The sequence below is a fragment of the Octodon degus genome, unplaced genomic scaffold (genome assembly GCF_000260255.1).
Source record: "Octodon degus isolate 3935 unplaced genomic scaffold, OctDeg1.0 scaffold00093, whole genome shotgun sequence".
In the NCBI taxonomy this organism is placed as follows: domain Eukaryota; kingdom Metazoa; phylum Chordata; class Mammalia; order Rodentia; family Octodontidae; genus Octodon; species Octodon degus.
Genome location: NW_004524669.1, coordinates 8997220 through 9019778, shown reverse-complemented (window position 1 = coordinate 9019778; position 22559 = coordinate 8997220). Strand labels below are relative to the sequence as shown.

Here is a 22559-nt window from a genome sequence, read left to right as displayed (position 1 = left end):
GGGCGCGGCGGCCCGCGGCAGAGGCCCTGAGGCGGGACGCGGCGCCGGCGGAGGGGCGGGCGCGAGGCCCAGTCCCGCGAGGCCGAATTCCCTCGCTGCAGGGTGACGAGCGGGGACCGGTCGGCCTTCGTCCCGGGGCCAGCGAAAGTTACTCCGCCTGAAAAGAGTTTTAGAATTACTTTTGAGGAGGACCGAGGGCGGGCGCCTCCGTCCCGGACCCTCTGCGGAGTCAGCTTATTCCCGCGGGTCGACTTAAGCCGCGAGGGCTGGACTGGATGCGAAGCGCAGAGCTGGTCCGTCTTGGCGGACAGGGTTCGGTGTCTCGGGCTCTGGGGGTGAGCACCGTTGACACGGTAGCGCAGGCGGTGGACCCCCGCCCAGCCCCCCGGGGCATGGTGTCCACCAGCCCCAGACCTCGAGGCGTGCAGCCAGGGGCAAATCAGGCCGGGACCGGGAGTCAGGGTGCAGGACTCAGGGCGTATACCGGAGAGGCAGCCCTGCCGCCTGACCTGTTTACTAATGGTGTGCACCTCTCTAGGGCTGCTTTTCAAAGTCACCTGCTGGAAGAAAATCATGAACTTGCAGTGCAGTCTTGTGGAAGGGTAAACTGAGGTAAAGGCCAGCACATGCTTGGCTTGCAGCAATGTTGGCAACTGTCAGTATACAGAAGCGTCTTGTACCAGACCTCTGAAGTCCACAGGCTCCATGAGTGCAGGGCACACACCTATGTTCGCCCTACTTGGAATCAGATGCTTGCTGTCTGTGTTTACCCAGGGGATGCTTGCGGGATGCACTGGAGGCAGTCTAGTTCCTAGTGTCTCCTAGTTGCAGTCACAGGGCTTCATGACAAGAGGACCTGCTTAATCAGCTAGGCTGCTGAGGCTGCCCACTGCAGTGTGTGTGTTTGGGTGATATGGTGTGTGTCCATAAGTAGCAGTTGCTTTGGGCCTGGAGACCAACCAGCAGTCAGTGTGTACTTTATGGCCTTTGCTGTCATCATTGTCAATATCCAGACCATCATCGGGCTTAGGCTTCTGAGGGACTGGTTCTTGTAACTCTTGTCAAGACTTGTGTCATGAGTAGGGCACTCAGAAAGCTCAGCTGTGCCCTCATCTCCTGCCCCAAGCTAGGAACTGTCCAGGTATTGGTGGAGGGGCAGTGAGATGCTGGTGCTTCTAAGGCTTCTGGGAAGGAAAGGAGTATTCGTTGCTGCCTTTCTATGAAAACGAGGTTGCAGTTCAGAAACGAAGTGGAAATTTTTAAAGAGGAATTAGGATGCAGTGTGGTTGTCTCTGTGTACCTGTGTGCTTTTAAATTTAGCAGGTGGCAGAGTGGTCATTAGGAATATCGAATTCTTAAACAGTTATTTAAATACAATCTCCTTTCTTAAGTGATATGTTTCAGTCATCAAATATAGTTCTTTCTTGAGAGTTTAGTTTCAGGCTGGTGTTCTATAATGGTGGAGTGCAGGTAGCCCAGGGAGTCCTTTATCTCTTCTCCCCCTGCTTGTTTCACAGCTAGTGTAAAGATAAGAGGAAAGCTGCAGGGCAAGAGGCACAGACATCCTGGTCTGGCCCGCTGTGTGCACTGCTTACCTCACTGGGCTCCTCCCTTGAAGAAGAGACAATGAGGGGTCAGCATAAGTGAAGAAGCTGGCTCCTATCTCAGGGCCTCTGTGGGCTTTCATCTGTCATTAATCCTGAAACTGGGTTTTGGACTGGAAGATTCGGGAAATGTGCTGTTTTTTACTCTTTCTTGATATTTTTCTTAATTCAAACCATTCAGTGTCAATTAAGTAAATAGTTTGGAATATAATTCTCATGTTTGAAAAGCTTTTTAAAAAAAAAAAAAAGGAGAAAGGGTTTCTTTTCATTAGTTCCTGTTGGGTAAAGCATAGACTTGAGGGTAGCAGCTAGGAGCACTCACTGCCCTCCCTTTCTTCATTAGGACCAGACGGGTGGTCTATAGACATGCAAGTGAAAACCACATCTTCCTTTTCACTGGGGGGAGTTAGTTGGGCCTGCTGAGCATAGAGCAGCCTTGTGTTTCATGCTCCAGCTGCCCTGAGAAGGGAGGCCCCTCAGGGAAATGTGCCCTGGAAAGCCAGAGCAGAGCTTGGCACTACGACTTGATGGTGGACCTTGCTGGCACTTCTCTGGAGAGCATTGTGAGGTGTGGCTCTCAGCTGCCTCTCTTCCTGTGTGCTTCCTGTGTTTGGCGTTGCCTTGAGCTTGCTGTTGAAGTATTGTGTAGTTAGACATCTTCCTTCCTTTTTTTTTTTTTTTCCTTACAAAAACTAATTTATAAATTTCAAAGGGTTCCCACCTCTTATACAGTCAAACTCTGTTCTGTTCTGGGCAGCCAATGGCAGAGCACCACCCAAGAAGAGGCTGCACTGTCTGAGAGAGGAAGGGAATCTTCCATGTATTCGTTGGTACTTTAGAAGACATTTTTGTCTGCTTCACTGGCAGCAGCAGGCATTTGTGAGCAGAATGTAGGAATGCAGCTTAAATTATATCGACAGAAAGCAGGTTCCAGAAGCTCCCAAACACCTGGGATTCTGAAGAGGAAATGGCCCTCCTTCACTTCTGACTGGTGGCCACACTCCAACCCTCCTGCCATTCCCCACTCCTCTGCAGTGCCTCCTCAACACAATTGCCAGGGCACCTTTCCTGGGCATTCTTAGCTCTTCTTTCAGAGCTGCAGGTGCCTTCACAACAACCCTCTCCTGTTAACGTTCCAGGCTTCAGCGATGGTGAGCAAGGTGGCCTTTAGAGCTCTCTGATGCTGGTGAAAGGCAGAAGCCAGTGTGGGCCATGTAATGCTGAATGCAGCTGAAGGTTGTGATTCTTACTCAACTGACAAATATTTGCTAAATAGCCCCAGGCCTTCCAGCCTGTCTGGAGCTGCCCTCAGCAGCCTTTTGCTCTGAATAGGAAAGCCTTGTGTGCAGGTATCTGCAGTGTAGATGCTTTGTTTTCCTCCTTGCTTTGCTCCTGGGAGGGTGTTTCCGGGTGGCTGGCACCCGGCTGGACTTGCCAGTCTCTGGGTTTTGTTTCAGCAGCCTCATGAGGTATCATTTACATACCACAAAGTTTGCTTGTTTCAAGTGTACAATTAAATAATTTTTTGTGAAATTGCAGGCTTTTGTAACCTTCACTGTGGATTAATTTTAGAATGTTGCCCTCACCCTCAAAAGAACCTGTGGGTCCACTGCAGTTGCCATGCCCCTGCCTGAGGCAACACCAATCCACATTCTCTATAGATTTCTGGTTTTGGCACTTCATAGGGACGGAGACCTGCTATCTGGTCTCTTGGCAGATTCAGTAAATAGTGCACCCTTTAAAGTTCATCTGTGTTACACTCACTAACAGTTCTATTCTAGGCAATGGTGGTGTGGAGATGTGCATATTTATTTCCCCATTCATCCATGGATGGACACTGGGATGTGTCCCCTCTGTAATCATGGCTGATGCTGCCATGACCCAGCTGTCTCCCACCCCTGCCCCCACCCCCTTACTAGAGAGCAAATTTAGCAACGTTATACTGCTGAGTTTCATTCTCAACCATCTTGCCTCAGCCTCTCCAAAGCTGGCATGATAGATGTGTACCACCATGCTCTGCTGTGACCCAGTTTCTTTTGATGGTGTATCAGGCTTCTTCCTCAGCTGGGGTGTCCAGGATCATGAGTTCTTTGGCTGCATGCTGGCACGGAAGCATTTCAAGATGAAGGTGTTCTTTGGGTTCTCATGCCAGCAGGGGAGGTTGAGGACAAGTTTCTTGGAAGCATGGAGGAGGAGGGAGTGTGAAGTATGCAGGAGCTTGTTAGAGGATTTTCCTAAGAGAAAGGGTGGAGCCCCAAAAGTAGGAACAGTCCTCATAGAGGCACAGAGGCAGGGTAGAAGAGCTGTCTCTGCCCCAGCTCTCCATGGTGACCCTATGGCAGGGTGTGATGTAGGCTCTTTCCATGAGGGCTGTCCCAGCTGGCCTTCAGGTTGAATTTGTGGAGGTGTCTGCATGTGAGATGTTGCACTCAGAGTCCCTTTAAGGACAGGTCTGGGGGGTGCCATGTGTACCAGGACACCCTCAGCAACAAGCCATTTCTGTCTTACATCATACCTTAGGAGGCCTGGTACCAAGTGTCCCCAAAGCTGTCAGGGTACCAGCAGGCAGTGATCCCCCAGAGGTGGCACAGAATCCTCTGTAGGTTGGACTGGCAGGCAGCAGGGCGGGCTTCCCAGCATAGGTGTGTCTGGGAGCACAGTGGGAGGCTTGTGTTTGCCCTCCCAGGTGCCTCCATGTCCAGCTGTTTCCTGGGGTTGCCCACCCTGTACCTGCTCAGGAGGCCTCTCCCAGGGTCCTAGAAAGCCAGTGTGTGGCTGTGTGCCAATGTTCTAGCTGGGTGTGCTTAGGAGAGACACCAGGTAAGGCTGTGCTCATCTATAGTGTCTTGCCTTGTGGGGAGTATGGCCTCTGCTGTGGTCACTTGTGTGAAAGGGTGGGGCTTGGAGTCCATCTTAGTCATGACACGTATGTCAGCAATCTTTTAGCCCAGTGTTTCTTGCATTTGTCCTGGTAATAGCCATAGAAGCGGAAACACCAAATTCTACTCCCTGTGTTTGCCTAGATATGCTGTGGGCACTGAGCAAGGTCCAGGCTTAGGAGCCAACAGGATGGCCTGAGCAGACCCTGGATGGGCCCTTCTGTGACTGCTGGTGGGAACCAGTACTGGGGCGAGCTGCAGGGAGCAGTGCCTTCCTGTGCTCCCTGCCTCAGGCTGATTCAGGGGGAAGACGGTGTGTTGCTCCAGCCTGTCTGGCGGAAGTGCCGCCCATTCTTCTGCCTTGTGTTTGTTTTTCCTTCTGCACAGGTTTTTGTGACTAGGGCACACCCAGTGTGTTCATTGTAGCTTTGTGGGGCAGTGCCTGGGAACACGGAAGTAGGACAATTGAAACAAAAACAAAATGTGGAAGTTTAAAGGGAGAAGAAAGTGGTCTGCAAGGTGTACAGGCCATGTGTGACTGTGGCCCTACTTGGAGTGGCCCACACAACTCTGCTGTGGCCTGCAGCCTCACATGCTTCTCTTTCCTAGTTTTCTTTTGAACTTCCTTTTGCTGGTGTGCACGGCACTGGGGCTGCTTTATTGGTCCATATTTTCCTTTTGGGGGAGATGTCCCCAGAGTAGCAGGGTGATGTAGTTAAGTCTGTTTCACATACCTGAATGTGGTATGTGCACTGGGTGGCTTGGTGTTGGGCGGTGCACTTCAGCGTTGTGTTTGGAAGGCAGGGCACACCCACAGAGGTGTGTGGCTTTGCCCAGTGGAGCCAGTGAAGTGGAGGGCTTGGAAGCAGGAGTGGAGGCAAAGTCTAACTTTACCTGTGGTCTTTCCAGGTAAGGGGCTTTCCTTTCAGTTGCCCTTTTAGCAACACCCCTCCCCTCCTACCTTGGGCTGGCACAAGGAATACAACCTCTGGAACCCTTGAGGGGCTTGAATTGCAGCATGTGAATCTGCCAAGTTCCCAACCCCACCTTACTTGGCCTTGTCCCCAGTCTGTGGAAAGGCCTGACAGTGCCAGGTGGCCCCAAGGAGCCAGATGTTGACCCCTTGAGCAGGGCTGGCCCTGGGAAAGGTATGTGAGCCAGTGGCTTGCTATGTTGTATGTTGATGGCTGCAGAGGTTTGTAAGGTGATGGGGGCTGGAGATGGGGGTGGGGAGCACTGGTAAGTGTCCTGCTGCAGGGCTATGGCAAAGGTCAGATTGGTGTTTTGGTAACAACAAAAACAAATCATGTATTAGTAACCAAGTTTCTGATATCAAGAAATATGATGTGAACTACCATCAACTAACACACAAAATAAACCCCTGTAATATCACATTGAAAATACGAACTCACAGTTTTCTGTATCTGTCCCTTGATGTCTTCAGGGATTGGTTCTAGGACCCCTCAGATATCAACGTCCACAGATGTCCTGGTGCCTCCTATGTGATGGTGTAGTTTTCACACAGGACCTGTGCAAAGCGTCCTGTATACAGTAAATCATCTTTGGATCTTCTCAAGTTAGTACAGTGCTGCTGCTATGTAAATAGTTGTTGTACTGTATTGTTTAGGGAATAAGAACAAGAAAAAGTCCTGTGGCATATTCATTGTAGACAGTTTTTCCTGAGTATTTCTGGTCCTTGGTTGGTAGAATCCACAGATAAATTCTCCAGATACAGAAGGATGCTGGATATGTACTTCCTGGGTTGTGTTGCACACTTTGCATGTTTATGCAGGGCAGTAGTGGTTACCTTGCATCTGCTTTTGACCTGTCATCGTCACCCTCAGGTGAGCCCTCCTGTGACTGGCACCCAGAGCAGTGGCCAGTCTGGGCAGATAGCCTCTACATGGCTTCTTGCATCCCTTCTGGGCAGTGATGGGCTCTCAGCAAGTGCAGGTTTGTGGCCCCTGGCTGGAGTGAGGGAAATCTGCTCAGATGAGCAGCCACTGCTACTGACTCCCTGGAACTTCCTGCCTCATTGAGGGGCCATCACCTCTCTTGTTCCATCCCCGGGTCACTCCTGTGTGACCTCCAGCAATAGTTGGGGTAAGAGACCTAAGCTGTCCTTGCTCTCAGTCTTGGTTCTGGCCCACCATTGTTCTGCGTCACTGTCCCCCAGGGCCCTCTCTCCTTGTGGAGTCATATCCTCAGTCTACAGAGAGTTCTTAAGCTCTGCTGGCAGGACCTCTTTACACTGAAAAGTGCTGAATTTCCATGGATTGTAGCTTTCAGCGTTTACCATATTAGAGATTAAATAGGCACATGTGGTGGTATACGCCTGTAATCTGAACTACTTGGGAGGCTGAGGCAAGACTGTACATGTGAGCCTAGTTTGTGTAACTAGGTGATACCTTGTCTCAAAATTTAAAAATGAAAAGGGCCGGGGATATAGCTCAGCAATCCTTGGGGTTCAGTCGTCAGACCACATAAATTTAAAAACCTGAAAAAAATCTTTAATTCATTTGAAAAGAACCTAGTATTATTATCATAAGCACCATTTTTAGTTTAAAAAGTAGCTACTTTCCAGAGTAAAAAGTGGTGAGAAGAATGGCATTCCTTGTTGCCAGTCTCCAGCCAGATTCAGAAGCTGGCTTCCATGTGGCTTCTGTTGTTGTTTTTTGCTTCATGGGGCTTATTCAAAACTCCGCTGTGTACCCGTGACAGGGTAAGAGGCAAGTAAGCCTTTGTGTGGCTGTGCAGTGTGGGCCTGTGGGCCTGGGCCACTGGGCATGGAGCCCCAGGGCTACCCATGCTGGGCGAGCTGGGAGGCAGAACCATCACTTTTGCCACTTTCTGTTGTCCAGGAGTTACAGCCCTCTGGATTCAAGATGGGAGTGGGAGGGGAAGCCTGTTTCTGGGCAGGAGCACTCAGGTGTAGCAGGGCACTGTTGGCAGCCCCATTGTGGACACTGGGTCAGCTGGTCCTGGGATCCCAGCACCCCTGGAATGATGCTAGTAGTTTGCAGCTTTGCTTTGGAGTGGCAAGTGAAACCTACAGACAGACTACTGTTTGGCACAGAGGCTATAAAGGGGGTGGGTCCCAAGCTAGGCAGTCTGGTTTGACTCTCAGGCCACTCTGTGCCTTTGTGGTGTGCCTGTCTATGTGCCATCACAGGAGCATCTAGTGCCAGCACTCCTGGTAGCAGATGAAGGAGCATGCAGGCTACCATGTTGAGCCAAGTGGTGTGCTCCACAAAGCCACCTGGCTCATTCCCTGTTGGACCAGATAGCGCCTTCCCTTCCCAGAGCCCTTGCTGGTAGGCCTGCTGCAGACCTTTGGGTCCTTAGCACAGCAGCCTCTTTGTCTGTGCCAGCTATCTGCTCCCTACCTGCCTCATCTGGAAGTCCCACTGGCCTTCCTCTTGGCCTCTGACTTCTGGGGAGAGTAACCATTGGGCTTTCCTGCCTAGTACAGATTTCCTTCCTCTGCCTTCTGTACCCTCTGTAGTGATTAAGGCCAGGACTGTGCCCAGACGTGCCAGGGCACAGCAGTAAGGCCCATGATTGGACACCATGCCCAGCACCCTCCTGTATGTGATGTCTTCTAAAAGGAGCCCCCTCACATTATGATGGACTGCTTGCCTATATGGAGGTACCCACAGGAATCAGACAGGTCTGCTTCAGGTTGGAAGTGCTCTAGCTGCCTCCCAGAAACCTTCTGTTACTGGCCCTGGCCCCCAAGCAGTTCCTCCGCAGCCTGCCTTGGATAATCAAAAGGCTGGGCTTTGCTTCTCTCAGCATCTTCTCAGGGAGCAGTGAGGGTTTACCATCACCTGTTGCATATTCTTGCACTGAAGGAGGGTTGTGCTCTTGGGCCTTCGAGAGCTGGAGTCCAGCAGAGCCAGTGGGGAGAGTGACCCAGAGGTAGAAGGGACTAGTAATTACCACCCCATCTCAGCTACTCATTAACTAGAAGCTGCCAGTGCAAATACACTGCCTGGGCAGGGCAGCTCTGTGCCTGGTGGGTCTGCTGATGTTACCCTGGGGTACCAAGGGGGTGGAGGTAAGAAGGAACCATCCCCAGCACCTGGGCTTCCTTGGGCCCTGGACCTCTCACAGCAAGGGTGCTGCAGGGGCACTTTCAGATGCAAGTGAGGAGCACAGCTTGTGCCACCACTGGATCCTGGGACCACGCAGATGGCTAGGTGCTATCTCTGGCCTAGTTGAGTGCCCCCTGCACAGAGATTGCCTCAGCAAGTTCATGGCTGAAGAAGCAGCATCCTCTGACTTCCAGACTTGATGATGGAGGAGATACCCTTGGAGAGAAGTGCAGGGTGGCTCTTGTTCAGGAAGAGCCCCTGAGCCCCAGTCCCTTTCTGGGGGACATTGATACTCAGTGGTTCCTGCACAGCCTGGCCTTCCCCATTGAACCACACTGCCTGGCACTTAGCACACAACCATGTTATGCTGGAAGGAAGAAGATTGACCCTTCCACAACAGGCTTGGATGGAAAGCCTAGTCCCGTGTAATGGTGCAGCCCTACTGAGTGAATCTGCTCTCTGTGTGTTTGTCAGGCTTCTCTCACCCTTCTTCATGTGCCTGCACTATAGCAGTCTGGCAGGACCTGCTGGGTTCTCTAACAGACACTGAAGGGACTTCACAGCCTGTGGAAGCTGGGCCTGTGGTAACACAGGTGCGGCATTTCTGGCATCGTAGCTTCATGTGGGTGGGTGCCTATGAAACAGTGGCTTCACGTGGGTGGGTGCCTATGAAACAGCTGCTTGTGGATAGACAGGTGGGGAGTACAGTCAGGACCATGATCCTGGTGCTGGCCAAAATCTGTGGCCTTCTGCTTTCTGACTATAAAGTAGTAGTTTTCTTTGCCTTATGGGGGTTGGGGATATGATGGTCCCACAGTGGTGCCTTGTCCAGGGCCTGACACCTGAGGAAATGGGGAGTGGGGTATGGGTAAAGTGACTGTTTCTACCGTATTGTAGTGTTGTGATGACAGGACAGAGAGGAAAATGTGCATATCGTAGGCTGCTTGTACCCTGCCACCGTCCTTTACAAGAGGCAGGTGCCTGAGCTGGGAGCCCTTGAGGGCACCTCCAGTCCTGGGTGCAGGATGGAGATGGAATCTCTAACAACTGCTTGGGAAGGTGGATTTGAGGTGTTGCTTTCCTTGTGAGTTTGAGCTTTTCTGTTCAAACCTGTGGTCCTTGGTGCCCCAGGGGCCCTAAGAGAAGCTGTGCCTGGCATTATCCTCATTGTGTATGGTTTCCTCACCCACCAGACCTGTGCCTCCAAAGGGCAGCAGCTGACATGCTCCCTTTGCTACCTGGGGCCTAGTGTGGGAGTACACTCAGGACCCTCTGTTGGATGTAGCATTTGCTTGCCTAGTGCTTATGGCTATCAAGGGTGGAATATCCTGGACAGAACTGGAAGGGACAAGATCCTTGCTCTTGTAGAACTTGGTGTTACATGCCCACTGTAGAAGTATGAAGCACAAAAGAAACAGAAAATAAAAAGCAAATCATCCCCCTGCCTAAAGACAGTTATTCTAAACTTTAAATTAAAGCCGCGCCACACTCTGTGTGGACTTTTCTGAGCCAGTAAACAGACATATAATGTGAAATTCTGAGGGCTGCCTCTGGACATGCCCAAACCTATATCTCCTTTCATTGGGTATTTAGGAAATGGCTCCAGGCTGTGCACTGCCCACAGTTGGCATTTCCATGAGTAGAATTCTAGCAAAGCTGCCACATTCCCAGTGGCAGCACCAGCACACATTGTCTTCGCATTCTCTGCCAGCCTTGCACATTGCTCTGTGAAGACCTTGGCTGGCTGGCAGCCAAGACCATGGCCAGTCCCCTTCTCTGCAAGGGTGGTGGGTCAGCATCTTTCACTCCAGGCCTTGTGGTTTTCTTCTGTAGTCATCCGCTTGGTTTTTGCCCACTTCACCTTGACTTGGTCATGTTTTCATGAGGCAAACATGAGTTCTCCACATTTTAAAATATTCACGTTAGCCACCAGCTAGTTCTTAGAGACATAGAAGCCAAGGAGGACCTGTTGGGCAGGGTGGGCCTGAAGGCCCTCCACCCTCCCCTACGCAGACTGCATTCAGAGTGTGTGCTGGGACCTAGGCAGGAGGGTACGTGTGGGGAGGGTGCAGCAGAGCAGGAGTTATAGTGCTCCTAGTGTCTGCTGGGCCCTGTGCTCACCCTTCCTTAGCTGGAACTGACTGCTCAGCTCCTCTGTCAAGAATACATGGCTAGGTGGCACTTGGCACTGCTCAACTGCCCAGGAACCTGCTTGGAGCTGTGGCTTTGGGACATGCTGCAAAGGCAGCAGGCATAGGGCAGTGCCCCAAGAATGCTTGCCCCTGAAGTGGCAAGATGAGGTGGGACCCTTGGGTAGAGCCTAGGTCCTCTTGGAAACTAGTGGACATTAGAGGCTTCTAAACAGCCCTAGTGGCTTTGTAACCTGGGGCTCCTGTTACTGCATGAGGGCAGAGCCACCTCTTCCCTGCTTGTTCTGACTTCAGGCTTTCCCTGGCTATTGGAGGCACGGCTAAACAAGAGATGGGTACGAGAACTCAGAACCTGGGGTGGCAGGCCCAGGTGCCTTCCCTCTGCCCCATGCCTGCCTGTGCATCGGCCTGGTAGGCCCACAAGTTGCTTTCTTGTCCTGTATCATTCTGTGCCATTCCTTCTGTGGGGCTCTGGAGTGTAAGGCTGAGTCCACCCCAGTGATGCTGGGCATCTGTCCGTTGACATAGATTTGAGGACTCCTAGTAGCCTTGTCTCTCTTGTGGGTTCAGCCTCTCTGGTGACAGCAGTGCTGCCTGCAGATAACGCCCTTCCTATCTTGATAAAATGTGCTGCTGCTTCAGTGTGCACACTTCTGTGGACTTCTCTCTCCTGTGGGAGCAGAGAGTGGTGCTGGATAGGTCTGACCCTGGCCATGCCTGCTGGCTGCCTCAACACTGACATGCAAGAGCATTGAGATACACGGAGGACTGAGTTGGTTACTTTTCTCATTGCTGGGACAAAATACCTGACACCCAAAATTAGGGAAAGAAGGGTTTATTTAGCTCACAGTGGAGCTTTCAGTCCATATTCAGCTGGCTCCAAGGCATGGTGGCACATGGCTATCCACCCCAGGGTGGGTGTAGCACTCACACCCATAATCCCAGCGTTGGACCATAAGTCAGTCAAAAACTGTAGAAGCCCACCCCATGACTGCATGAGGTGTTGGGGGAACATCTAGACACAAATCATAGCAAGGACCATGCCTTCTCTCCCTCAGTGGGTCCTGGGCACACTGACTACATCATTTCTCATCCGTCTGGAGTGGATGGAAGCCAAGAGCCTATCTGGAGTAGGACTGTCAGCAGGAGGGTCAGAAGCACCTGTCATTAACACATTTACTGTGGTGCCTAAATTCCTTTGTCTCACTGCCAGGTGGCTCAGATTTGAATGTGATGTTCCCCCTGGCTTGAACCATGGTAGTACATGCATAACTGTCCCATCAGGTGGCTTAAGACAGTCTCATTGAGTGCAAGTGTGTTAAAGCCTTTTCTAGTGCCTTCAATTGTGCTTTGACTGAAGCAGCACTGGGCACCTGGTTCATAGAAAATCAGTGTCATCTTGCAGTGCCATGCTGACAAGTGTACTTCCTCTAAAACCACATGTACCACCACTGTCTGCCCAGGTGCTCTGGGCTGTGGCCTGCAGGGCTTGTGCTCTGACTTCTCTGCAGAAACAGTGTGTACAGCAGAGGGGAAGATGGTGTTGGGTGCAGCTCCTTTCGGAGTGCTCTGCTTCCTGGATCAGCTGCTCTTTCCTGGGTGCTGTGGTTTAAGTAGCAGCAATTGTGAGTTGCTGCTCCTTAGATCTGGACTGGCACCAGGAACAGAACAAGGCCATTTGTCTCCAGCTGTGTCCCCTGTCCCTGATACGACTCTGTCTGCAGGGCAATCCTTGCTGCTCTGATAATGGAGCTGGTACTTGGGCCTGGTGCCTAGTGGCAGCATTTGTGGAGTTCACATCCTACTCACTCAAGTCCAAAAGGGCCATCCTGGCCCCGGAACACTGAGATGAGCCCTGAGGCCCTGGAGGAGTCTGCGCCAGATCTGTCTCCTCCAGGTGCCTGAGCAGTGTCACTCTGAAGGTGTAGGTCTCACCCATCCCAACAGGCTCTCTACCCTAGGGTCATTGGCCATGCAGAGTCCACCACACAGATGAGGGCTGCCTGAACCAAGGACATGTAGGAACATAGGCCATTGAGGTGGGTTGAGCAACTCAGTTGCATGATGAGGCCTGTCCTTGAGAAGAAGGTACATCATGAAATGACACACGAACAGAGGGACCAATGAGGAAGTCCCTTGTGATGTTCTTCTTGCACATGTCCTAGTTGACTGAGTCTAGCACATAATTGTCAGGGCACTGCCTATGCTGTTCCCTGTCTGCCAGGGGTGTGACATGAAACTTGGTTTCAGGTTTCAGCTCTGTGACTGTCCCTGCTGTGATTGTGGTGGAACTGCAGTTGTGTTGGGGCAGGGAGGCTGTCAAGGCCTTGGTGGCCTGCTTTCACAGTGCTGAGAAGGAGAGGACATTTGAGGCTACCTTAAATGTTTACACTGTTTGTCAGCTCTGCAGGCAGCAGAGGTTGGAATCTGGCTTGCTGAGTGCCCACAGTTTCAGTAGGGTGGGGACACAGCTGCCCTGGGAGGCTGCTGCCTCATTCCTCCTAGGACAGAACCACCCCTTGGGCTCCTCTGGAACTTCTGGCCCTGACCTGATCATTCCAAAGTTGGGTAGCTATGGTCTCTCGTGTTTCTTCTGGTGCTTTATTTTTGCCTTTTTTTTTTTTTTTTTTTTTTTGTCTGTGGCACTCCTACTTGTCCCCAGGTACAGCAGTTCCTAGGTTCACACACACTTCTGTTTACAAACAGTTCAGTTGACAAACAGAAGCATTCAGCAAAATTTTGTTTCCACTCACAAACTCATCAGATAGTAAATGCAACCTAGGTCATCTTCCTCAAAAGTGTCAAACAAGTAGTATTTTGTAGACACTGCTGTCATTGGAGTCCCAAGGTTGTCCCCATGCTAGGGCAGATGGGGAATGGTGGCAGTTTCTTGGCTCTGCCCTTCTGAGAACTGATTTTGCTGCCAGGTATAGTTGCAAGAGCACTGCTGTTGGTCTGTTGTTTTCTGGTGCCAGAGATTGGATCAGGGCCTTAGGCACGTTTAGCAAGTACTCTTCCACTGGGGCTACATCCCTGCACTGCAGGTTTCTGTCATTTCTGACATTAAGTATAAGGTGTTCCCTAAAGACATTTGTGAGACAGAGACCAAACTGTTCAAAATGAAGACCCTAGATATGGGATGGTCCCTGGTGAAACAGCTGGGGCTGCACAGTAGCATGTATGTCCTGGGCTAGGTTCCGGCATTGGGGTTCACACCCTGTGGGCACCATACAGAGAGTCAAGCCTTGTCCTTTGATGGCCTGGGCACCTCCTGCATGTCCTGAGTTTGGGCAGCCCTCATCTATTTCCTGACCATGCATGACTGGATAGACCCTGTGTGGCTCTCTCTGGCATTGGAGCCCTAGGATGGAGTGTTCCAGTTGCCTGGCCTAGCTTTCCCTTTCCATCCTGGGATCACTGGGCAAGATGCAGAGCTGCTCTGATGGCCTGGGCTTCAGGAAGGCTTGGAGAGCTGAGCACCTTTCTGCCTTTTGACATGAGGAAGAATGTTAGCACTGGACAAGGGTCTGTCTAGTAGCTCTGCTAGCCCTTCTCCAAGTTGGTGTGAGTTTGAGCATCATGCTCATCTGAGCTGATTCAGAGAGCAGGAGCCCACTGCCTGCAGGCCACACAGCCTTTCATGTATGCACACATACGCAGACCCTGAGCCAGAGCACAGTGAGTCTCAGTAACCTGAAGTCCCAGGAGCATATTCCTGACCAAGTGACATTTAAGCAGAATCAAGAGAGAGCCCTGCATTTAAAACCAAGAAAACACACTTCTAACTAGTGGGGTGAAGAACTCATTATGAGAATGAAAAATACCTTTTCCTGAAAGAGAACACAAATATTCTATGTCAAGACTTGGGGGGGGGGTGCAGGTAGGCCAGAAAACAGCTTGTGCTTGAGGTGTGTGAGCTAGAAAGTGGGGCTCTGACTCACTCCCAGAACAGCAGTGGTGGCACTGGGGAGGCAGGAGGAGGAAGGAAGGTGGGAACTGGGCAGGCAGGGCAGGAAGTTGATCTTCAGTAGAGAATTGTGAGGCCAGAGTCTGAGTCTTTGAAAACAGCAATAAAGTAATCCTCAGCGTTAGGAAAAAACGTCTTGATCCTCATCAAGATAGGAAAAAACAAAATGATTTAGCAGGCCAGCCTTTTTAATGAGTTGTCCATTTTCTAAGCCTGGACCCGTCCCTTGCACCATGGAAAGAATAGCTCAGCCAGGTGGGACTCAGAGCCAGGGTGTCTGCCAGAGCCCTGGCCTTACCTGGTTGTTGAGCACTGGAGATATGCTATACAAACAGGACTGGACTATCCTCTTAGCCTTTGTTATATTGGTTGCATGTTGAAAAAAAACATTTTAGATTTTGGGATAGAAAAATAAAAATTTACCTTTTCAGTTTGCCCGCTGAAAGTTTAAAATTACGCTCATGGCTCACATTATGGCTTGTGTTACATTTTTCTTAGAGAATATTGTCCTAGATGTTGGTCTTTTGGTAAAAAAAAAAAATTATTTAAAGAGGACCAGAAAGTACTAAACTTAAAGGAAAAGATGGATCAATCACTGGGTTTACATGAACGTTAAGCACATCTGTGTATCAGAAGAAATCCTTCAGCCAATGTGATGGTGCACACTTATAATCCTGGCACTTGTGAACCTGAGGCAGGAGGATCACAAAATTGAAGACAACCTATACCACATAATAGGGCCCTGTCTTAAAAACCAAAAGAGAGGCCTCCAAAGTCTAAGGCATCCTAAGGGGCTTTAGACTCAAGCACGTGCACCACTGCCACCACCCCTTCACACACACCCACCCAGTGTGACGCTTTCGTCCTTGTTCACCCTGATGTAGAGTGAAGCGGAGTAGAATGTGCCTATGTTCACATGCCTGGGTGCTACCCTACCAGAGAATGTCACAAAGGGGTCAGAGCCTTATCCTGGTCACAGACTAAAGTAGGCTTTGGTTCATGTTGGGTGCGAAGCAGAGAACGATGCAGATGGTGAGAGTGGGTGTGGTATGTAGGTCTGGGGGTGCTCATGGGACTGCAGACACAGGACAGGCCAAAGGAACAGAGAGAGAGGGCAGCCAGCTCTAGGCCCTGCACCGCTGAGCACAGCCCGGGGGGTGGGCACCACTGTGCCCTGATTCCCACACTGCACTGTTGGAAACTGTGAAGACATTCCTTTGTGACAGGATAGAGACTAGGGTTGAGGAAAGAGAAGGGCGGCTTGAGGAGCTGGGTGGCCGGCCCTAGGTCAGGGCACAGTGAGGCACAAGAGTCTGTCGCCCTGGGGATCCCTTGCATGATCCTCACAGCCTGTACTTTGGGAGGATCTCTAAGCAGTCTTCATTAGTGAAGGTCAGTGTTTCATTCTTGCTGATTCAGTAGCACCTGTTCGCCATCATTTGATGAAACCTCAGGTCTCCTTTGCTTCTCATTTGAATCATGGGTCTAGCCCTAGCAGTTGCATTAAGCCCTTTCCAAGACACTGTCTCAGGCCCGGAGTGCCTCCTCCCCGGCACAGCCTTGCCCTGGACCTCTGGTTTGGGGTAGTGCCTTATGCTGTGTGCCTCCATCCCCAAGGCCACACAGCCCAACAGGGTAGATGCCTCATGGGCCAGAGTGCTCGTCCTTCTGACCCTGGCCTCCACGGTGCCTGGGCTACAGGATGTGCCCTGACAGGCGAGGTACAGCCTCTGGCCAGTGCTGCTGTCTTCTGCTGTCTGGGGGCAGCCAGAGGAAGCCCGGAAGTGACGCAGCTTCATACCCGCCGCTTGCCTGTCCCACTGCATGCTAGCTTTCTCTGCACATTTGCTGCAACGCCTCCTGTTAGAGAGTGCTCTGTGCTGCCTTCTCCCAGGGGCAGGGCCCGTTCTTAGGGTTTGTGGGGTGGGGAGGTGTAGACCCTCTGCTGCTTTCATGCACCTTCCAGCTGGCCCTTCTCAGGCACAGCTCTTGCTCGTAGCACAGGGCATCAGGTGCAACAGGTCTTTCCTGGAGGAGACATGCAGTGTGCTGGCAGCCAGGTGGCTCAGAACTTGTAGAGGCCCAAGTCTCCCTTCCTTGTGTGTCCTTTGCATGGCAGAGAAGAACTGCAGAAGTGGCTTTGGGGAGCTTGCCACACCTGCAGTGGCTGGGAGTGACGTGAGCTCTGGGTCATCTGAGAGCCACTTTGTGGAGGGAACTATGGCCTGTAACTGGCATGGTGGGCAAGGGTACTGCAGCTGACACTGTGCCTCCCTGCACTGCGTCACAACACTGGGGGAAGGGAGATAGACCCTCTGCCTCCAGGATTGCAGATGGGTGGATGCCAGCTTCAGCCACCTTCTCCTCTATACCTTCAGCCTTTTCACCTGGGGTGGTAGGACAGGTTGAATGGGTGCCATGGCCAAAATGCAACTAGTGCTTTCCTGCTGCTGTCTGCAGGGTCTTTGCAAGGCCCTATTGGCTTCCCAGGTTAAGGTTGTATGTGGTGTGCAGGTGAGCCCTTTGCTTCTCTGAGAAGTCCTGGGCACCTGGGGCCTTTGGCACAACTCTGAGATCTCAAAGGGAACAGATCTGTCCTGAATCACTCTAATTCCCTCTCGTTTCCTGATGCAGTAGTTGAGGTACCTGCCTACCCCACTCCCTCATCCCAAGACCCATTGCATCTTCCCCTGTGCCCTGCCCTGCCCTTCTCTTGAGCCCCTGTCTCAGGAAAGGTACCAGTCTGCCCATGTGTCAGACTCCATATGACAGACCTGGGTGCATGTGGTCCCATCAGTTTGTCAGCACCCTTTTCTGTGAGTTCTCCCTGGGACTGGTTAGGCTATGTCATCAGCCTCTGACTCTGGGGGCCCTGGCCAGCTGCCCTATGAGGTAAAGGAGGCTTCAAGGAGTCCTACAGTCAAGCTCACCCCCATCTGCCTGACCAGAGCTTCTATGCCCAGGGGTCATCTCCTGCAGGGCCTTGTGTCAGGCTCTGTCCACTGGGTATCCTGTAGTTCAGTCTGTGTGCCTATGCATATGGGTGAGTATCGCTGTGAAGTACAGCTGCTGCCTATAGCTTGGGACCATCTGCATATACCACAAAAGCAGGCTGCTCCACTGTCATTGCTGGAAACACGGAGGGTATGGTCTTGAGTGGCATCAGTGTGGTGCCCAAAGTTGGCAGTGGGAGGCCAGAAGGGCTTATGAGGAGGAAGTGGCTGTGAGCTCATCCTTGAGGCTGGCTCTGTGAATGAAGTACATCTCCCTGGCTGTGTGACTGTGTAATGGGGTTCCAGAGAGCCTGGGTAAGGAGTTTGGCAGTGGAAGGTAACCCCTGCCTGCCTCTTCTCAGTACAGCCGTGCAGCTCCTCCAGGGGTGGACACCCCAGAGAGTAGGGGGTGTCCCTGACCACCTGCACACACAGCTCAGCAGTGCTTTTGATGATGATAAAAAAAACTTCCTGTCTTTCAGAGATATACACTGAACCACTTTCCAAGAGAATCTGAGGTTTTGATCACTTAGGTGGGAAAGGAAGGTGAACAGCACCAGGCTGGGCATGTTGATCACGCCTCTCACCCCCTTCTCTGCCAGCTGTGTGCAAGCTCCACCATCAAAGGCACTGCTGAGCTGTCTGTGCACAGGTGGTCAGGGACATCCCCTACTCTCTGGGGTGTCCACCCCTAGAGGAGCTGCACGGCTATACTGAGAGGAGGCAGGCAGGGGTTACCTTCCACTCTGCCAAACTCCTTACCCAGGCTCTCTGGAACCCCAGTACACCATCACACAGCCAGGGACACGCACATCATTCACAGAGCCAGCCTCAAGGATGAGCTCACAGCCACTTAAATTTTATGCCCAAAGAAGTTAAAATTCTTCACGCTGTCTGAGTTCTGTCAGTGAATGATGTCTGTCTTGCTCCCTACCTCTGTAAGTATTCACCTCCCTCCCAGGTCCCCAGTATATTTGGTCAAGACCTAGGTAAAGCTCATGGATCTAGTTGGCAGAGAGTGGTTGTCCTACTGCTTTGAGCTCTGGGCTCATTGTCTCCTCGTGGCTGTTTAGCTGAAGAAACCAGGTCATGCTGTTGCTGTGTCCCCTGGCTGGGCTGTACTGGTCACCATGTATCACTCACCCTGGACTTCCTGTGGCTCAGTCTCAGTTTGGCCAGACCCCACTCCCTTCACAGGTGTGGTATGACTGCCTCCTTATCTGCAGGATGGCTGCCTCTGCTGTGAGCGCTGCCGAGAGCCATGGGATAGCAGGACTGCTGCTGTGGTAACACACCTTTGTCACCTGGCCTTTTAGCTGGAAGACATCCACAGGAGAATGGCCTGTGGGTGGGTATTAGGTCCTCCCTCCATCTCCCAGTTTTCAGAATGAGGGTGTTGAACCCCATAATCTTTAGAGGTAACTGAGATAGACACATACTGGCCTTTAAGCATTAGTGGATCACAGCTGTCTTGAGCTTCACCCACTGTGGCTGTCTCTTGTTAGATGACCACATCGTTCTGCCTTGGGCTCTAGGTTGCTGAACCCTGTATGTAGCACAGCCTTGGAGCCTTTGGCCATGACAGTGATATCCAGGCTCCAGGAGCCCATTTCTAGAACTGGTCAGCAAACAAGATTGCATGGAAAGGTCGAGTACCAGGGTCTTCCCTCCACCTTTGCGTCCTTGAGAAATGTCTGTTTAGGTCATTTGCCTGTTATCTTCTGTCCTGGAGTCCCATGCACTCCTTTTTTTGTTTTGGTTGTTAACTGCATCTTGGGCATGTGGTTTGCAGATACTTTCTCTGTCCTGCAGTTGCCTTGGTATCTCCTTTTTGCCCTAGAGCCCTGACACTGGCTTTTGGCTTATTTGGGCCTTCCCCATTATGTTGTGGCAATCTCCCTCAAGGTGGTCTCGACCCTTTTGCATCTGGGGAACCCTTCCTTGCCAGCTATTTATCGCCACCTCTTTCTCCTAGATCTCCTCACCTTGGTCTCTGCAGAGCTCTAGGCTGTGTTTGTGGTGCTGACTGATGTACAGTGAGCTTGGTCTGGGTCTGGTCAGCATGTGTCTTGCTGCCCTGCACTCCAGGAGAACTGGTTTTGAGTAGAGGACAGAAGTCAGCTGGTGAGAGGCTGCAGGCCCATCTTCTAACCCTCCCTGAAAGGGGAGGAAGATGAGGGTATGATAAGGCAAGGAGGCACTCCTGCAGCAGTGTGGCCTAGAGGATGGGAGGGAGGGAAGGAGGACAGCAGGAGATAGGGCTGAGGAATGAGATGGCAAGCTTGGAAGTATGACCAGATGGCTTTCGTAAGACCACTGTGGGGGGACAGCTCCATTCACACACCTGCTCCTATACCTGTGACCCCCCTCTCCACTGTGCACATGAAGGGAACAAGGCGCTGGAGCCACCTAGAATGCCACTTGGTGGGGTCAGGGCTCAGTCTGCCTGACCATGCTTGTCTGCCCTGGTGCTCTGGTCAGATTTGAGGCATTGTGTCAGGAATGGCAGGTTCCCTTTGGGCCAGGAGGAAGGAGAGGTGGCAGCCAGGTCTTGGACAGGGTGTTTGTCTGTGAGAAGCTGGCAGAGGTCCTGAGTGTGTTTTGGGGGAGAGTGAGCTTGCATTGGTGTGAAACACAGGAGCAGATGTCAGACAGCAGGGGCTGAGCTGCAGGGCAGGTGGAGGAGGTATGTGTAGTGTGTGTGGTTAGGGGGAGTGAAGCTCTAGAGAGCAGGAGACTGCTGTGTGGGTGTGGGTTTGTGTACATGCCACCAGATGGACAGGGTGGGCATAGCACTGTCCTTGAGGCCAGAGCTGACATCTGCTTTGTGCCTGCTCAGAGCAGGACCCTGTCAGTCTCCTCTACCTAAACATGTATTTAGAAGCTCTCAGAGGGGTGTTGTCTGACCCCTCATGCTCCCAGGCCACTGAATGGGAGAATTCTGGCCTTTCCAAGACTATCCAGTGTGTCCAGAGCTGGTGTAAGGTCTTGGGAAGTGCTGTGCTTTGCTGACTCTGGACATGCTGGAATTCGCATTCCTGCTGCAAGAAGGGGAGGTGCAGAGTAGACTGAACCCAGGGCAGGGCTCACAAGGGGTGCTGTGCTTCTCCAGAGCCCTCTGTGCCCATGTTGGAGGCCTCAAAAAGGTCAGGGCAGCTTCTGAGCAGCGGCTGGATCACCTCCTGTGTCCTGGGAGCCCCAGTCAGGAACTATACTCTAGGAGGGGTGAATGTAGCATAAGGGACTTCCTGGAAGCCAAATAGTTGTGCAGGTAGGTCCTTTTACCACCAGGGGGCGCGGATCTGGGAGAGAGAGAGAGACCACAGCAGCAGCAGCACCACATCCAGCCCAGGTACAGGGCTATACAGATTGGGCAATGCTGCCCATCTCCACCCTGAGACCTGACCTGCCTGTAACTCCAAGCCAGGTGCCAAGACCAGTGTGTTTGTCACAGCAGCAGTGGGAAGCTGTGCTAGGTGCCATTAGCGTTTTTAATCCAACTGTCCAGTGGGTAAAGAAGATACTTCACTCTCTCCATTGTACCTCCTCTGGGTTGGATGGCTTTCGCCCTGCCCCAGTGCTGGAGTTTTGTTTGAAAGGTTCCAGGCATCCGGTGGCCACTCTGCCATCCTTCCACTTTGTGCCTAGCTGTTACTGGACAGCATTTGGGTTTCTGCTCAGGTGGGCACGTACAGGAGGGCTGAGCATTTTGTCCTATGGTGGACCTTGAGATCAAGTCCCTCATGCAGATGGTGCTCCCATCAAAGGGGGCCACACCACAGCTCATGGTGCCTATGCTCTTTCTGTCCCCGCTCACTAAAAGCCACAGGAGCAGGATAGGAAATGGTAACAGCAGTCAGCAAACTTGGAAGGTGAGCAGGGATGCAGCATGCGGGGTACAGGCCCAACCAGGCCTGAGCCCAAGGGGCCATGTCCATTCAGTAATCAGGTGGCTCCAGAGTGGTGTGGGCCAGGGCTCTTGCCAGAGCTGGGTTCTGAAGTTGTAAGCAGCAGTGGCCCCTCCTGTCTGACTTCAGAAGGTCGTAGTCCTTGCATGCCACATGGACTCACTGCCATGCAGATAAAGCACCAGGATACCTCACACCCATAACCTGGAGGTTTTCCTGCCCACCATCCCTACCACTGCATAGCCCACACACACACACAGTGGGGTCTGACAAGCAGAGAGCCCTCCAGACCCCAGAAGAAGGAAGGAAGGCTAGGTATTTGCTCTACAGGGAAGTCTCCCTACATAGAGCTGCTGTATTTGCCCAGCCCAGAGGGCCACCTGTGGGCTGGGGATCCCCAGATGCTTTGAGGATGCCTGCATGTGAAAGAGGCCAAAACAGAAATTCAATAAGGGAGCCAGCCCCTACCCAAACAAAACAGAAACAGCTTAGGTCTACTCAGAGCCTGCTTCTGGGAACAAGAGCTGAGCCTAAGGGAAAAAAATACACAGAACACTGGGCTGAGGGCTGGGCTGAGGTCTGCAGGGAGATAGGCAGCTACTGAGCAGAACAAGCAAGGAGCCAGGCATCAGGCGTGGAGCCCTGCTCTCAGAGATGGAAGATCAGCATGTCAGACTGATATTTCCAGAGAGGAAGTGATGTGGGCATGTGGCTACTCTCCAGGCCTGCAGGAAGCGACTGTCAGTGGAAGGTCCACAGCAGCCCCATGGAGCCTGGTATGTAGGGATAATCCAGATTGAAAGGATCACCCAGCATCTAAGGTAACCAAGGGAAGACCCTTGTCATGGGCATTTGGAGTAAAGAAACCATGAAGGTAATTTCCACAGATGAAAACAAACTAAAAGCCAGGTGACCTCCAGTGTACGAGAAACAGAATTCCTGTTTAACCTAGAAACTAAAA

General features: G+C 51.9%; 1 protein-coding gene across 1 annotated transcript in view; it reads left to right on the top strand.

Moving 5' to 3' along the window:
* Mob2 (MOB kinase activator 2) overlaps positions 1 to 22559 on the top strand; it is a 62825-nt gene that overhangs the window by 228 nt on the left and 40038 nt on the right. The window lies entirely within an intron of this gene.